Source organism: Pteropus alecto, unplaced genomic scaffold (genome assembly GCF_000325575.1).
Source record: "Pteropus alecto unplaced genomic scaffold, ASM32557v1 scaffold21, whole genome shotgun sequence".
Taxonomy (NCBI): Eukaryota; Metazoa; Chordata; class Mammalia; order Chiroptera; family Pteropodidae; genus Pteropus; species Pteropus alecto.
Genome location: NW_006436282.1, coordinates 15160960 through 15178789, shown reverse-complemented (window position 1 = coordinate 15178789; position 17830 = coordinate 15160960).

Here is a 17830-nt window from a genome sequence, read left to right as displayed (position 1 = left end):
AAGTTAATTATACATTTTTCTTGAATTTAAGTTTTAAAAATTAGTGTTTATTTAGATATAGATCCTTTTTATTAATTTTGTCTGAATCCTGGTAAGTCACTTTGAATTGTGATTTTTCTTCAGCTCAGAAGAGTTTTCTTCTATTATATCTTTGACTGTTGCTTTACTTATGTTGCTCTGGTTTCTACACTCAGAAAATTATTATTTAAGTCTGACTTCAATTCTCTGTCCTTCATATTTTTCTCATCTCTTTTACTTCTTTGTATTGTTTTGCTTCAAGTGTGTCCTTCACAGTGCAGATATGAATTTGTAAATTATTTATGCTGTTAAAAATCAACAGCAAAGCAAATTTACATTTTTTCATTAAATATTTTTTGTACTACTTTCTTATTTTACCTATATTTGTATCTCTGCCTTTATGTCATCTTGATTTTTCCTATCGTAGCCTGATCTTCTTTTAAAAAGATTTTTTCTTTTTTAATCCTTTTGAGGAGCCAAGCAGAAAATTTTCATTTTCACCAGCTTATTTTAGGATAAATTGGACTCTTTCTGAGGCTTTGAGGTGGGGGTTGGGGGGCAATATTCTCTTTCCTTAAAGTGGCAATATTTATTTACTAATCTTTTCCACAATGGTCCACCAGGTTACTGAAATGCAACAAAAGAAAATCAACTAGAAACAGGAAAAAGGAAAAACAAGAGAAAGACCTTAAACAGATCTAAGGATAAAGCAATATAAAATGCCTACCCTGAAGGCCTACACTCTGGTATTAGTGGGCAACTATTTGGACCATGCTTGTAAGCAATAAATGGCAATACATTAGCCACAGTATTCATAAGACAAAAATGAAATTGTTAGGAGAAGCTCAGTTCTTCCAGACTCTAAAGTGAGGAAGATATTGTCCTTAAGGTCCAGCGTACGTGGGATTCTCTACACCGCAGTGATCAATGTCCCCTCCAATACATGGAAGAGAGGTACATGACCAGGGTCATATGGCTAATGACATGGGCTAATGACTTGACTCCGAAGGCCATGCATATATGGAGATATTCAGAGCATGTGGAGGGATACGTGGGTTACATTCACATTCTTCGATCTTCATAAACTTTGCTTTTGTCAACTAAGCTTTTGCTGAATGTTGGGCAGCTGTGAGTTTGAGATTGTTCTCTTTGGCAATTTGTGGTTTATGATGATCATGTTTCCAATTAAATTTATTTTTACAGGAAATTTTTGATTAAAATATAGTTAACAGATAATATTAGTTTCAGGTGTACAATATAGTTATTCAACATATATATAATGATCACCATGATAAGTCTAGTAACCACCTGTACAAGGTTATAATATTATTGACTCTATTCCCTATGCTATACATTACATCCCTATGATTTACTGATTTTATAACTGAGAATTTTTACTTCTTATTCTCCTTTCCCTTTTCACCTTCCTTTACCCCCATTCTCAATTAAATTTAGAACCACACCTTAATAGAATGTCAATAGTAAGGTCAATACTCCCTTGTGAAATTACTAGCAAACCAAACAAAACAATAAAAGCCCATATGACCTAAAACAAAAAATCATATAAAACTATTCTGTCTTCATTCAGAGGATTACCTAAAAGTCAAGGTATTATTCATGAACAGAATAAAGTTTCTTCTTAAAAACAGTTCACATCTACTTTAATGCACAGATGGGAATTGAAGCTCCAAAAGTCTACTTCTAGACCTTAGCTGTAACAATTTTAGCATGGAAGTAGTTAAGGCAAGTATACTCAAATACTCAACTGTAGTCATACTACCAGCTCAATAAAGTACTCTGAATGCATTGCTTAATAAGTTGATTGTTAAATATAAATTAAAACTTGGGGAATATTATAAAAATAAATTTTGGTTCTTAAACTAATTGAGAGACATTTGAAGAGATGATCAGAAAGGAGAACCAGGTGTCCATTATGGTACACTTTGATCGTGGCAATGAGATCTCAACATTTACATATTTGAAAATTCTTATTTTTTATCTGAAGGAGACTTTTTTCCCCCCAAAGTATATTAGACTACAGCTGAAATGGCCTCTCCTAGATTTTTGAAAAATTTTTGAGGTTTTTTTTTTTTTCTTCCCCTTTGAAATTAGGGTTCTCCTATGGAAAAGAGCTAGGGAACTGACGGTAAATAAAAAATCAGAAATATCACAAAAATCCACTGGTTGGCTTATTAACCTGTAAGAATTTATATACTTTCTGGTTTTGTGCTCTTGGGTACCTTTTCCACAGAAAGATTGCAAGATCATTTGTGAAAAAGTTTTTTTCCCAAACTGCCTAGAAATGTCTATTTGTCAACAGGCAGAACTTCCTCTCCTGGACATTTGAGACCAGGATAATCCTGCCTGGAGCAGGTAAGTAGGAAATCATCTTGCATACTTTCTCCCATGTCCAATAAAAATACACTAGGTAGGTAGGTAGGTAGGTAGATAGATAAAGGATTAAGTGAGTTTCATTGTGTGGCTTGAAGGTAAAAAAAAAAATCTTAAAGGATGCTGTGCAGCCCAAGGGGGCAGTGGCAGTGGGGTGAGGCCCCCCGCCCCACCCCACTGGCGGCTTCCCTGAGTCTGTAGAGCTAACAGAAGAGCGGGTTTTTTCCCCAAGAGGGAGCCTGAGCTATTTCCTTTAACAGGGCTTTCAATTTGCACCTTCAGGAAATCCTTGACTACATATTACCACAATGATTCCACTACAGCTGCCCTCATAATAAAAAAAAAATTCGTTTCCTCCACCAGAATGGTGTGTGTGTCTGTGTGTGTGCGTCTTAAAGAATATAATACTCAGCAAAAATTTTTATGCCTTTTCAAGTGTCAGTGCAAAATATGGTAAAAGGCATCCGAGTGCAATCCAATTATCCCTTTACCTCTCCAAAAGGATGATTGTTCTGGTGTGGACCTGACCCTATGACAAATCAGAATGAAATGGTGCACTTTAAGGAGACTCTCCTTGGCTGGGAACATTTAAACCTGCCAGTGCTTGGAGAGGCTGATGAAGGCTACAGCTGGGAGACTTGCTCCCATATCCACAGATGCTGCTGCTTAAGGATGTATTTCAACATTGTGGACGCCATTCCTATTATATGACAAGATGACAAATACTATCCAATGAACCACAACACATAAAAGGGAAAAATAACATTTTCTCACCTTGGGAGGGCTTGAAAGGTCCATCTAGCTGCAGACACCAGCTTATATTATTTGCTAAGAAGGTTTCAACCTGGAGATGGGTTCAAAGAGCAGAATCTTAACTAAGAAGGAGGTTAAGATGAAATAAAGGTTTCGCAAGAAGCCAGCCTGGGCAACACAAGATGGACTTTGATGAAATATTCTAAATCTAACTTTCTAAAGGGGCTCTGGTCTCTCTTTTTTATATCTGTATTTGAAGAGCTGAAAATTAGTTCCACAAAGCAGAATCTCTTAAAATATGAGAAAGTTAAGGAGCATTCTAATAAGCACAGGCCTCCAAACATCTGGTTCTCAGTCCTAAGCTACCCTGGTATCACTTACAAGACGATAATTTTGTTTTTATTGTTTCTCCAGGCTGTGACTAGATGGAAACTTATCATCTATGATCAATAGTCATTTTGTAAGTCAGCTCCACGTATGGATGCAGGCTCGGCTCGCACAGCAGAACCACTGTCATGCAGCTGTTCCCTTAAACATGCAGGCTTGACTGAGAGATTTCATTTTTCACACCCTGATCAAATAAAAATCATCCAGAATGGCTATTTTCTTCTACTCTGGGTTGTTTAAGTTCAACAAGTGTCAGGGAAATTTAATGGAGCATGTGGTAGCAAAATCAGCTAAGTGAGTGATTCTTTCTTTGATGTCCCTGCTCCTATAAGGGAATGGTAGTGAGTATTTGTAGACTGATTGAGGGCTGGTTAAATTGTATTCTGGTATAAACTTGGTATTATTTAGGAGTTGTGATTTTAAAATAAACTACTTCAGCTCCTAGGCAACCTCCACCTCTGAAAATACTTTATAGCAGAACAATAATCATATTTGTGGGATAATTAGATCTTGGCTGCTTAGAGGGACATGGATTGACACTGAGCTCTGGAGGCCCCATATTGTGATCCCATGGATAAAAGGAAGTTCATAGAAGAGGTCAGAACAAAGGTTCACATTTCAGAGCATCAGATTTTGCCTATATACTCGCAGAAAATTCATTTGTCTTCAGAGCTTCCTATATATATGTCTTACATGGTTGGCTGTATATTACTTCTTAGTGATAGATGATTAAAACCTATAAAATAGTTTGGAATTCCAACGCTAGAAATAAAAGGCACAGAGAAGTACTAACTAAATGCACAGGCCCTGGACCACAGCCAAATTCATATCTTGTATCTGCCTATCATCTCTTAGCCATTTGACCTTAGATGAGCTACTTAACCCCCCTGGACCTCAGTGTTTACAGCTGTGAAAATGGGGATAACAGCCACACCCTGAGAGGACTGGTGTGAGGTTTCACTAAGCTAATGCATGCACAGTGCCTCTCATACTGTGATCTCCCAATAAACAATAGCCACCACTTTGAGATGTGACAAAAGTAATCTTTGGGAATGTAGCGCTTGCTGAAGAGGTGCTTCATCCATGTAAATTAGTAAAATAACTTGATTAAGGATCCGATTATCTAATTTCCACATTTTCTCTTACTTGCCTTTCCATTAATATTTTATCAAATTATCATTGCATAATTCTCAACACAACCCAGTGCAGGACAATTCTGCTAGAGGACAGGCAGAGAAGATTGGGCTCCCCATGAAGATTAGTAAAAAAATAAAAGAATTTGTCATCTGACTCAATGTACAATGCTTTGTAGGAGAATTGGAATGCGTTGGTTGAAGTACATGTTTATATTATGTGGGATATCAATTATCATGATTTTCTTCGCCATAATTGGTATGGAGCATCAAGAGGTAAAGACAGGCATGTGTGTGCATATGCCTAACCCTCCACACATGCACACACATGTATTTGTACACACATACAAAATTTCCTTCTGGCATCAGTCCCCTTACATTTACATTAAGTTCTGCCTTCAATTCTAAACAACATTGCTGGCAAAAGAACACAGTTACTAGATGAGTGTTTGAGGCACTGACAGCAGCCCCTGGACTCAAACGCTGATTTGCTGGTGTTCTGCCATCCTCTATAAAGTAGAGATCATGTCCTCTGTATCAGTGATAGAGAAATCTTCAAAGAAGGGGTTAGATAAAAATGAGTATTTTAGTAAAAAATGCTTTTGATTCCTCTGTCACTATCTGAGATAGGAAGATGTGGAGTCAATTTAGTGAGCTTCAATTGCAGCTGACTTTGGAAGGAATAATATACTCATGCCTCTTTGGATGCATACCGGATAGGGAGCCCTCTTGAGAGCTGTGATTTTGCAGATTGCAACCTGATCAGACTTCCAAATACAGAGTATCCCCTTAAAACAGAGAGGTGAATCCCTGTATCTTGAAAGACCAGTGTTTAAGGGCTTCCCAATTCATATCTAAAAACCTTTAGGAGGTTCTCTATTTTTATAATTTTCTTGTGAAGACTGACATCAGGAAAAGATATGAGAAGGGCTAAGCTTTATAAGTAAGCAAAGTAGGTTCCCATCTTTACAGGGAGATTTCAGAGATGCAAGAAGGGACTCTTGTCCAGTGTTTTGATAACTTGACCTCAAAGGCAAGGGAAGTAAAAGTAAAAATAAATGAATAAGACTACATCAAACTAAAAAGCTTCTGCACAACAAAATAAACCATCAACAACAACAACAAAAGGCAATCGATGGAATGGGAGGAAATATTTGTAAATGAAACCTCCAATAGGGGCTAATATCCAAAATAGATAAAGAACTGATACAACTTAACAACAACAACAAAAAACAATTTAAAAATGGACAGAGGACCTGAACACTTTTCCCAAGAAGACATACAGTTGGCCAACAGATATATGAAAAGATACACAACCTCACTAGCTGTTAGAGAAATTCAAGTCAAAACCACAATGAGCTACCATCTCACCCCTGTTAGAATGGCTACTATCATTAAGACAAAAAATAACAAGCGTTGGAGAAGGTATGGAGGAAATAGAACCCTGCTGATAGGAATGTAAATTGGTGCATCCATTATGGAAAACAGTATGGGAGTTCTCCAAAAAAAATAAGAATTGAGCTATCATATGACCCAGCAATCCCTCTTCTATCTACCCCTGAAATTTGAAAACACTTATTCGTAAAGATATATGCACCCAATGTTCAAAGCAGCATTATTCACAGTGGCCAAGACATGGAAACAACCTGTGTCCTTTGACAGATGATTAGATAAAGATGTGGTACATATAAACAATAGAATACTATTCAGTCATAAAAAATGATGAAATATTGTCATTTGTGACAACATGGATAGATCTTGAGCGTATCATGCTAAGTGAATCAAGTCAGATGGAAAAGGACAAGAACCATATAATTTTACTCATATGTGAGATGTAAAACAGAAAGCAAAGAATGAATGAATAAGCTGATAGATGCAGACAACAATATGGTGGTTCATCAGAGGGGGAAGGTGTTTGGGGGTGAAGGATAGGGGTGGCGAGGAAGGTAAAAGGGGTCAAACACATGATGATGGAAAGAGACTAGACTTTGGGTGGTAAGCACGTAATGCAGTATACAGACGAGGTATTACATAGTCGTACACCCGAAACTTATATATTATTAACCAACGTTACCTCAATAAATTTAATTAAAAAAAGAAAGGCCTCTTGTCATTTACATCCCATACACCTCTACTTGCAATGTCAAAAAGTGCCACCATAAAACCTGCATTCTAAAATCATTTTCTTTGAAGTTGCAACTTTGGTAGGCAGGAATGAAAGTGCTGAGGTGGGGAGTAGCTGGGGAAGGGAAAGTATAGACAAATGTCTTCCTCTTCACAGTTTTATGCAGAGCCAGCTTCAGAGCGAGTAACCGTGAGTGACCTTCAGGGAGTGAGACTATAATAATCCACACAATGAGTCCAATTAAAATGAGCACAAAATTGAAAACGAACAATGTGGCTGAAAGTAGTTAGTTGGCTCTATTATATGTGAGAACCTTTGGTGAAACACCCTATATGTGACCGGAAACCCTGGCACTACCATAAAATTATTTTTCTTCTCAGAGGGAATACGTACAATAGACTGCAACGATCTCCAGCAGGGTATCCCGAGGCCTCTTCCATGAAATGACCTGTTGTCAAGAAGAGGGAATGTGCCCTGGTTAGAGCTCCTCTTCCTGAAATCACGCATTTTTGCTTTTTATGTTTCTGCAAAAGAGTAGGCCGATGCTTCTCCATCCACGTTCCAAGTGAGGCATGAGAACATTGTGTTTGGCTGTCACCATGGCCTTTATTTCTGGCTGGAGTTAGACAAAAAGAGAGGTAAGAAATATTTCCTTCTTTTGGAACGATTATCCAGGGTAACAGCAGGGGCTTGGCTGTAGGTCTTGAGCAAAATCCTTTGGGACTCAGCCATAAGGTCAAATGTCCTATATTAGCTTTGATGCGTGTGACTGCACAGATAGGTGAAAAATCTCACGTCCAGGCAGAGGACAGGAAAATCTTTTGGAAATACGTGGCTGTGCAACTGGCAAAGAATAAGGAGAGAATGAACCCCTTGAACTGGTCTGTTTCTTGGCCTCCTTATATCTGTTGGAAAGCAATCAATTCTTCTTGTGAAGTTTTACTAAGTGGCATGGCTAACTGAGTCTAGAAATCCCCATTCTAGGTGAATCTGTAAAGGCACCATCTTGGGAGTCTTGGTCAGGACGTCAGAGAATAGTTGGCAGGTTAAAGAAAAAAGCATATAACGTAGAGATAGGAACCCTCCTTCATATCATAAATACATCCCAGTAAGTCTATTGAATAATACAAATGTAAGACACTGTGCACATACAAAGAAGAAATGGTAGAAATTTCATGCTGATAACTGAATACATGAGAGAGAACAGCTAGTAGAGTGTCTCAGAAGGAAGGCTAGCACTCACCACAGTCAAGCACTGGCTTGTGGATGGCCACTGAACTTTACTTTCCAAGTTCTTCCATCTGCGTCCGGGTGAATGCACAGTGTCATGTTTCCTGGTCTTGGAAGGGAAGGTTTTCAAGAACAGAGAGCTTTAAAGAATTTTTAAAGTTGATATTTCCAATTCATTCATCCATATACTTGTATTCAGGAAGTATTTATTTAGAGCTCAACTGTGCGCCAGGCACTGTACAGGTGCAGTGGATTCCTTGGTGAGGGAGAAAAAAATCTTCATCTCTGCCCTCATAATGCTGACGTTCTAGAGGATGCAGTAGGCATCAATCACACCAATAAATGTAAAAATCCCATCCTTGGTCAGTGTTAGAAAGGAGAGGAATATTTACTGTGAGAGCAGAAGATGTGGGTGGTTGACATAATCTGGAGAGTAAAGGAAAGTTAACTCTGAAGAAACAGAGACCCAGATGAAATCTGAAGTATGACTTGGATCATTTAGGTAAAGAGGTGGGGAGGAAGAAAATTCTAGGCAGAGGGAACAGTCTGTGCAAACACCTTGTGGCAGGAAGGGTCACAGCACATTCAAGGATTGAAAGAGGCCTGGGGTGCAGAGACTGGCGGAGCATAGGGGAAATGTGGCTGGCAAGGTAGGTCTGGATCACGCAGGGCCTTTTAGGCCATTTTAATTATATCTCTGCCCTAGAAATACTGGCTTTTAAAACCTAGTACTGCCACAAAGCAGATAGGACGTTCTTATATTTTTGAATGCTCAGGACTCTGTACAATGCTGAGTGTTTCCAGAAAGTAGAGTTCCTCCCAGGGCTATCACATGTGGCCCCTTGGGTCGGTAGTGTGCTGCATGTTTCTATCTGACTCTGTTGTGACTGAACAGGCTTCCAGGAGCTGCGGGATGGGACAGCCTCAGTTAGATGTTCTCTGATCAGCCGACAGGGTTGTTTTCTCTAAATGGAGACTCAAAGGACACACTTGAAATTGAAAGTTGTGTGAAAGGAATCTAAATTGGTTAAATGTCAGATACATCCATGATTTATGTCTCCTTTACATCTCACTGCTGATAAAGCTAACACTCCTCTATTAGTTGGATTTGTGTGTGCATGTGTGTGTGCATGTGTGTGTCTATAGGGGAAAAAAATCCAAGACAAGGAGACTCGAGGTCCATCGCCTTATTCCTCCTGACACAATAAGGTCAGGGAAACATCTGACTTGGGAGAAATGCAAATTTCATGCCACGCACTAAGCAAAGTCCCTATTAATTTCTTTATTACACAAGCAATTATATTCATTGTAGGAAAAGTAGAACATTGGTAGCACCAAGAAGAAAACCGAAAAACTCCCAATTTAATTAACACTTTGAAATATATACTGCTGGATATTTTTTTTTCCTGTGAGTGAATGTTTGTGTTCCTTTCTAATACACCCATGTTATTGAATGAGTGACATGTTCGCTTTTGATAGAAAACCCATTCCCATTCACAGGGGAGACTAGATTGAAAGCAATTGGAGACGGAAAAGTCACAGCCTCCATCGTGAAATGAGTGTTTTCTTGTGAAAACGCAAATTCTACAACAAAAATTTCTGGCTTCCAATTTTCAACATAATTATTTTCTTTCAAATAATTTTAGGCGATAATGAGGATAAGTAAAAATACATTATGAGGAAAGGCAAGTCAATGTCTTTAGAAAAGTTTTGATACTCAAAAAGAATTCTCCAGATACCCGACCAGGTTTCTCACCTATGTTTCTAGAGGCGTGGGAATTCCTGGGTCACGCTGACGCTTCTTATGCCAGAAAACAGTCTGAGTGTGTGCGTTTTACAAATTTACACGTACTGTATATATTCATTTCCCAGGGCTGCTATAACATAACAAACTGGGTGGCTTAAAACAAAAGATATTCTTTTATACTGGCCAAGAGGCCAGAAGTCTGAAATCAAGGCATCGATGGGATTGGTTCCTCCTGGAAGTTCTGAGGAAAGACTTTCTTCTAGCTTCTGGTGGCTGCCAGCAATCCTTGGTGTTCCTTGGCTTGTAGCTTATATCACTCCAATCTCTGTCTTCATTGTCACATGGACATCTTCCCTGTGTCTTCTGTCTTTGCATCCAAAGCTCCTTCTCCTTTCTCTTATGAAGACACCAGTGGGTTGGGTTTAGGACCCACTCCAACTCCGTATGACTTAACCTTGACTGGATTACATCTGTAAAGACCCTATTGATAAGTAGGGTTACAGTAACAGGCATCTGGGATTAGGACATATGAACACATCTTTTTTGGGGGACACAACTCAACCCACTATCCTATATATTATAAATTCAGTGTGTAATTATTTATCTCATTTATTACTAGCAGTAGTATGGGAAAGCAAAACAAAATTGCGAAGCAGTTTTATTTTCATTAAAAAATGATACAAGAGTCCTATCTGAAATTTTCCATTCGATACCAAAAATACTGAATACTCAGAACAAAACAAAACAAAACAAACCCTTTCCTTTAGCACCCTGTGGAAAGACCTTAAGCCAAAAACAAATTAAATCTGGAAAATAGAATGGGCAGAGAACAGATTCATGAGTCCTTAGAATATTATCTTCAGATATTAATTAAGGTTGTATTCATGTACTAATTTAAGGATAAAAAATGCAGATAAGAGTATCCTGTAATGAATGAGCTTTCATCTTTAGTATAAGAAATACTGCTGTGTACATAAAAATAAAGCAAAACAGATGTGAATTACTCTACAATATTAATGGAATTGGGATGGAGTCTATTTGAAAAATAGGTTATAAAAAGGCTTAGCTTCTTTTTAGGCAGGATGTTTCAATATAAACTCTGTTTTTTTCCCTGAGACTTTGGGACATGGCATACTTACTGTGAGCACGAATCCAATAAATTGTAGTATGATTTGTTTTAATCCATACTGAATTCCCATACATAATTACTTTTTCTAATTTTTATATAATGTGTTTTTATAAATTAGAAACTTCCTATAAAATGGAGTCCTGCAGACTGAATATTTGCCCCCAGATTTACAGTGTTGGACAAGAAATGCTATGTTACAGTAACTGTCACATGAAGGAGATAAGGGGAGGGAGGACCTGTGCTCTCCGTGGATCTCCTTAAGGGCTTTGCTTCTCCAGACTCGATCCTGTGACCTGCCGCAAACCCTCCACTCTTTTCTGCTCCGCCTACACCCCATGTCCATTGCCACAGACTTAATTCTGTTTGTTGCACCATTTTTAAAACGAAACAAAAACAAACAAAACTAATCGGCTCTTTGGACAGAGACTCCTGGTGTTGAAAAGTCCCTCATCTGGGACTTCCATGTTGACCTGGGATGCCTCTGAATGGTCCTGGCCAGGATTCTCACTCTAATTCTGCATCCGGTGGAGGCATCCATTTTCCACAGCACAATTTCAGAAGGATTCACTCCAGGGTTTACAGGATCCCTTCTCTAATTCAGGTGGTATTAAAATGACTGGAAAGGTTTTAGAATCTATATTCAGTCATATTAATCATTATAGGATACTCTATTTTGAGGGAACGCTCGTAACAATAGCGGAGGAAAATAGATGGCAAATTCTGTCATCAATATAATACAGTAAAAGGACGATTCTCTTCTTATTCTGTCATGAATTGCATATTAAACGGACCTCATAGAAAAGTACTGAAGTACAGAACTATAGCTTTAAAGTCTCTGTTTACAGATATTTAAAGACTCTGGTCTATGGTTTGGACCTGAAGTTTGCTTTGTGGCTTTACTGTTGTCTTTATAAACAGTGACGTAAGTAAGAGTGTGAACGCAATGGACCTGTTTAAACACAGATACTCTGGGTTCCTTTCATTGATGGGCAACAGAGAAAATTACTTCTATTGCTGGCAGTTGAGATTTCATGGGTGTACCCCCTCCCCACAAACCATTAATAATTTTTTTGTTAGACTGCATAATTTATAGTATCAGTTTTGAATGCATAATGTAATATTGTATACCGAAGGGTAGTTAGTCTTTCTTCAAATAGGTTACCGAAAAAGAAATAAATACCTAGATTAAATTTCCATACTAGGGCAAGAGAAATGAAATAATTTGCTGAGTTGCAAAAATATGTAATGGACATTGTGAAGATAAAGTCTAAAAAAAATTACTTCATTGTTCTAGTCATCTCAGATGGTTTCACTTTGAAAGCAATTTATAAGAAAAATGTTGCTACAATAAAGTATTTTTAAATGAGTCAAAAATTATCTAAATATTAAGAAAATGAGGTAAAATTAGCTTAGGAACTTATATTATAAAAAAGTGATCATATTTATTTTAGTGCCCTTGATTTTTGTGAATGAAAGGGTAAAGGAATCTTTTAAATATGACATTGTAAGCAAGAGCTGGAAAATTTTTGCTTATCTTTATATTTCGCCCTAAGCTTTATTCTAAAAAAAAAAAAAAAGATTACTAGAGCATTACTTATATTTCTAGAAACTTGTTGTTACTAGAGATTTATTTATAGATTTTCTGTGCTTGTAAGAAATACAATTCATGTTTCATGTTGGGGCATCTACTAAAATGACTATATATTTTTTCCAAACCACCATCTGCTCCTTTCTTGTGTCTCTTATAAATCAATAATATTATTTAGTCCATCTCCTTTTGCTATTATCATATTTTTCATGAGTCCAAACCCCTTATTTTACTAAGCTTTTGTCTTCCTGAGAAACTATCAAACTTCAAATGTGGAATTGGTAATAGACCCCGTGGGAATCCCAAACAGAATTATAATTTTCTCTGGGCATTGGACACCATTTGTTTATTCTTCTGAAATATTATTTTCATTATAACAGGATTATGTTCATCAGGACGTATGTTACCTTCCTTAGTGCAACCTCACGTTTTCCACTTTAGAAAGACAGGAGTAAAGGGAAAAATAGGAAAAGATTAATTAATGCATACACAATGGTGAAGTTAAAGGATGAGTTAATGACTCGTAGATGCTTTTAAAATAAGTATATATCAAAATCATTGGGAAATATGATTTGTAAAAGTAACAAGTTTTGGTTATATCTATAAACGAATTATTCCATAAAATTCTCTTTAGAGCGGCTTGTGATTTTCTGAGACTGTTTTCAGAACATGTGTATTTTTACTTTTAAAATGTAATTTGCATGTAATAAATACTTTAATATTTCCATTTAATTAGTAGGTGCTCTTAAACATACAGAACAATGTTGTCTAGATTGTTTATTAAATGTGACTTGTAAAAACTGTAAGTCATAAATTATTTGGTGTTCGGCATTTTTCCCTATTCTGAAGTATTCTGTAAATAACACTTTCATCATCATCATAATTAGTATCTTTTAAGATGGAACTCTAGGGGAAAAATTAAATGCTGATTTACCTAACTTTTTTACTCTCTTCCTAAATGTCAAGTTGATTTACAAAAGCTTAGTAATTTTGCTGATGTTTGTCCATGTTTATAAATTCATGACATTTCTAAATTTAGAAATTCTTTGCTAACATGATTAGAGTATTTCCTAATTTGTTCCCCTAATCTGGTTTGAGTTGTTCACAAAATAAAGGAACTCACACACTCAAGCCAGAGAAATCATACATAACCTTGATAAGCTCTGCAATGTTAATACTGTTTTGATAGAGAAAACCACAAGTAATGCAAATAGCAGCCTCTACTCTCCAGTACAGGTGTGTAATAAGCACATATAATTAAGCCGAAGATACATAATGGTTTGTTGTTGGATACGCATTTACAACAGATGACTACACTCTTAATGTGTGGCTCATGAGTTAGGTAATTTTCTTATATCTCCACTCCTTGAACAGAATATTCCTCAAAGACTCATATACAAAACGATGCTGAGCCTCTCACACAGTAGATTCCCACTGCTGCCTGTAATTTAATGTCTTTGCCATATCAGCATTACCTAAAGATGATTAAAAAGAGCATGTAAATTCACAAACAAGTCATTTTATTCTTCAACTTAAATAATTTAGAAATGCCCCCCAAAAGGAAACTTATCAAAATGTAAGCCTTTCGACATGGTTTCCATCTTAGTGAAATATATCAACCATGCATTTAATCACTCTTATGCATAAAATATGGTTTATGGCTCTGCTCTATATATCACATAAACTTCTTTGTATATTATGAATCTGAGTCCTTTAAAAGGCATAAAGCAAATATGAAAAACTAGTAAGGATTTTTAAAAATCAGTATAGAAACAGGCAGCAGTGCATAAACTATTTTCGGTTATTTTTAATTCTATACTTCCTTTAGGTTTATTTTTTTTTATAACGCCAAGACACACACATACACACACATAGCCTTTGGATTTTGAACTGGGCAAACCAAAGATGAGTCTATAGAAAGAGTATATGAATTTCTTTATTTTAAACACTTTTAATACTTTTTTCCTTTCAATCATGATACTGTAAAACATCATGATACTGTAAGAAATATCATCATATATGCACAACCAAAATGATGTGTAGTGCTTCTTACCAGGAATGATCAAGAGTCTAATAAGCTTTTAATGTAGAAAAAAAGATAAATTTGTTTTTTATAAAAGTGATATCTTATACGTGTATTAAACTATAGTGTGTGATAAAAATGGTCATGATAGTATTCAATTTCAATGGAATTTTCCTATAAATTACTAAGCAGGTACCATTAATCACTGAATTCAAGTGCTGTGTGTCACCTGTTTCATTTAGTTGGTTCTGATTTACACATCATTTCAAAGAATGCAAAGGAACAGAAGTTAAAGGTTTACTTTCCACATTAGCTGCATAGCTCAACCCCTTCTAGACCTATCTCAGGGCAAGAACTAAATAACCTGATTCCTTTGGTTGACTTTTAAGGTTTTGTTTGCAACTAATTTTAGGCCAAAACTATTTTCATTGAGTCTTTGGCATGGACTTTAAAACATGGAATTCATTCCTGATGTAGCCATTGTTATTCACTACTGTTGTCATTATTTTGGTTCCTCGTGAACTAGTCATTTCCCCCTCTATCTTATTTTTTAGGATTTTGAGTATGTTGGGTGTGGGTGTGTATGTTGAAGGAGGCAGCATGTCCTCAGCCTATATATTTGGTTAATATAAAAGACTAAAGTATTCAGTTTCTTTTTGCAAAAATTAAGTAATCAAAAGGAACTCCTTCACCTTCTTGTCACCGTGTAAAAACCTACCTCTATCTTTTCCAACCTCTTTTCCTCCTTTCAAACGCCGGTTTTCACTAGTTACTCTGCTAGTCTCATCATCCATTTTCTATCTCCCCTTTACTAAAGGACTGTTCCCATCAGCACCTAAACATGTTCTCATCTCCATCAAATTATGAAAACCCGCCAGACTCCAAAGGTCTCTCCAGGTCTCGCCTGGTATTTTTCTTTCCTCCCAACATCTTCTACACAGAAATTCTACTTCTTCAATACCAATTCCTTATTTAGCCCCTGACCATGCCGCCAAACAGCTCCTGTAAGTACCCTTCTTCTTCCTTCCACCAGGTCTACTTTGTATGCAGTTTTCTCCACGAATGTAGAAAATTCCGAGAACGACTGAGCAAGGTATCTGGGATTATTAGACTGTTTAAACTCAGATTTTATTCTGCGAAATGTACACTAAGAAATGACCACTGAAAGTGAGAGTGACATATGTAAATGTCATCAAGCAATAAGGAGTTCACAGATGCAAAATTTCTCCTTGGCAGAGGCCCATCCATTTTTTAATTCTTTTAAGGATAAGGTGGGAGCTTTCTGAAAGTTTCTAACAGATGCCTGGAATGTAAATTTTAGTTTGGGTTAAAAATCAATAAACGTTACTACTGATATAAAATGAAGATTGATGCCAAACTAAAATAAATTTATTTATATTTCATGCACATTGTATAAAGACCAGAAAATAGATTTTAAAAAATAGTAAAGTGATCTGTCTTTTAACCATTCTTCGGTAAATACAGTTAACTATGTTTAATATTAAAAACTATGGTTATAAGCTTTAGTTATATGCAAATGCATATATTAAAAAATTTTGTCATTAGTTGCAGATGTCTTAAAACTTGCTTGTTAAGTGGACACCTAATATTTGAAGTACTTTTCCATGTTAATAAACATTTATTTTTATTTTTTATAACTTTTATTTTAAAATGCTTCAAATATAGTCAGTAGCAAAGTACCCATCACCTAGGTTTAATAATTGTTGACGTTTTGTTATGTTTGCTTCAGACTGGTGAATGCGATGCTACACATATGGTTGGAGGCAATCTCTTAACTTTCTCTGATCTTTTAAACCTCCCTTCTTTTCCTGAGGTGTAGATTTTCGATCCATATTGTTATTCTTTACTATATATGTCCATAATGATATATACTGTTGTTTTGTGTATTTTTAAATGTGCACTATTGATTCTAAGTGTATGTATCTTTCTATACATCTTGCTTTTCTTGTTAATCATGTTTTTGATCTGTGTTAATATATGTGCATCTCATTTGTTTTACCCAACTTATAGTATTTAACTATATGAAAAATATGTTTCCACAATATCACTTTAATTGACTGCAAAGTATATTTTCATATTCCACATTTACTTAAACTATTCCACTATTGTTGGATATTTAGGGTTTATCTGAACTTAAATATTATTACACAGCTCTTCTACGAATATTCTTATAGCTATATTTTTGGATACATCTTTCATTACTCTCCCAAGATAAACTCCTAAAATGGTTATTGCTGGGTCAAAAAGTATGCATATTTAATTTTTTTCTCTATATATTTCCAAATATATAGAGAAAAAATATAAATTTATTCTTCCACACTTTTACATCAATAAGAATGTGTGTTCTTTTCCAATTTCATATATTAAAAATGGATTCTTGCTATTTTAATTTTCATTTATTTGATTATTAATATTACTTGTAATTTTGTTATTATTCACTTGTATTTCTTTTGTAACTTCTTTGTGTAAGTCCTCTGTCCATTTTTCTATTGGTGTGTCCATCTGTTTTCTCTCTCATATATTAAGATAATACTTACTATCTAACTCTTCGGCTTTTAACTATTTACCATGAATAGTTTAGAATTTTATGAAGTAAAATATATCAATTTTTTTCTTTATAGTTTCTGTCCTTCATATCCTATTTTAAAAGCTGTTTTCTCCATACCTTAAAAACGCCAAGTTTTACACAAAATATTTATCTTTTACCATAATGTCCACATATAATGATCTTCAATTCAAGACACCTGAGGCCCATATAACTACACTATTTTCTCAGCTTTGTACTTGGTTGGTTAGTACAGATAGAATCCAAATCAAGGCTAACTACTGAGGAAGGTAGACATTGCCTCATAACCTTTTCACAGCTTACTAACTATTTGTATAGACTCTGAAGATGTGAACCTACTAGTTAACCTTCTGTCCGGGGAGCAACAGTTGAGAGCCAAGGAAACTCCAGTTCCCAGGAGGCCTTGAGCACATTTCTTCACAGCCCCTTTATTCTCATTTCATACATGCTGTTGGGTTGAGAAATAATCATCATTTCAATAACGATATTTAAATAATCATTTCAATAACAATATTTTGACAAAGATAGCTATCATGTTAGGGGAACAATTTCTCCTGTCTTCCTGCAAGAGGAATTCGACATAAAGAAACATTTCACTTTTCTCGCAGCCCAGTTACTGCATCATAATTTTTCACAAATCAGTCTGTGCCTATACATAAACCTGTCTATTGCTGGGGATTTTCCGGGTGCATGAAAACAGAAGAAAGTTTTCAGAGGGG